We start from the raw sequence: 1,215 nt of genomic DNA, 5'->3' as shown, positions 1-1,215 counted from the left end.
TTTTTTTTCCAGCCCCCAGAACTGGTTAAAAATGCAAACAAGAGGAGAAGAAGATGTGAAAATTTATTGCCAGGAAGATAAAGCTCTCTTCCCCATCCCCCTTCATGAAGTGTGTGGGGTGGGAGGATTGAAAAGCTCTTAATGATGCAGTGCTGTGGTTTGAAACTAGAGATTCAGAGTATGAATTTTTTATAGGTCTTGTGACTGGAAGTTGAAATGCCTGGGTGTTTAACAGAGCACTGCTATAGAAATACCAGAGAGGTTATTAGTCCAGCATCTGAACTGCTCTGTTCTGGCCTTTACATGGCTGATACAGGCACGCAGTGTAAGAATGGCAAGGTTTGGGATTTGCAGCTAAATGGCTTTTCAGATAAGGAGTAATATATTCAGAGAGGCAATAGCAGCCTTTCTTTGGGTCAGGAGGAACAGCAGGAGAATAAAAAAGAAGTCATGTTGCAGAAGTCTCAATTGAGTATTTTCTGCTGTTAGACAGGCAGAATAGGGAATTTGGCACATTTTGTGCACCTGACGGCAGCTTAAGAGCCCAGGGAATGTTCAGCTCAGTAATCGCTTTTCTCCTCTCCCAGGAACATTTTCAACAGGAGCTGTGTTATCTTAAAAGGCACGTTCTGAAGCAAGAGTCAGGTGTGGTGTAGCGTTTTCCAGGAGAATGGGAGAATGGAGGGGAATAGCAGTGCATGCATTAACATAAATACAAAATGATTGTCCAAAAATTTTATATACCACAGACTGAAATAAGAGAGAAAAATATTTAAATTTGTCAGGTAGAGGAGAAAAAAAAAAAGATTAATCTTAATACCATCTAAAAAGGGCCTTTAAGAGCATATTTTACTTTGGCTTCAATTTGGAAGCTCTAATTTGCATTTTCTGGAAGTCTAGATAAATGCAAAGGCGTTTTTAGTCTCACCAATTTCTCCCTGGTTATGCAGAGCTTTGTAAAATGCTGTAGAATGTACTCAACTCTTGAATAGCTGGAAATTATTGAATAAGACGCAAGACACGCACAAAAAAAAAAAAAGGCAGCTTATTGATTTTTTTCAAAAATTACTAGGAAATAGTTTGTTAAAAGGGATGTTTCACCTATATTTAAAAAAGGAAAGTGTTCTTTTAGTTTGCAAATCAATTTAGGACATGATAGCAACAAACCTGTAAGTGCACAACTTCAGAATTAATTTTCAACATTTTGCAGGAGAC

This window comes from Empidonax traillii, unplaced genomic scaffold (genome assembly GCF_003031625.1).
Source record: "Empidonax traillii isolate 1590-97213 ecotype Southwest subspecies unplaced genomic scaffold, ASM303162v1 scaffold1408:size188406, whole genome shotgun sequence".
NCBI classification, from domain to species: domain Eukaryota; kingdom Metazoa; phylum Chordata; class Aves; order Passeriformes; family Tyrannidae; genus Empidonax; species Empidonax traillii.
The sequence above is the reverse complement of the archived record's forward strand: the minus strand, read 5'-3'. Positions refer to the sequence as shown.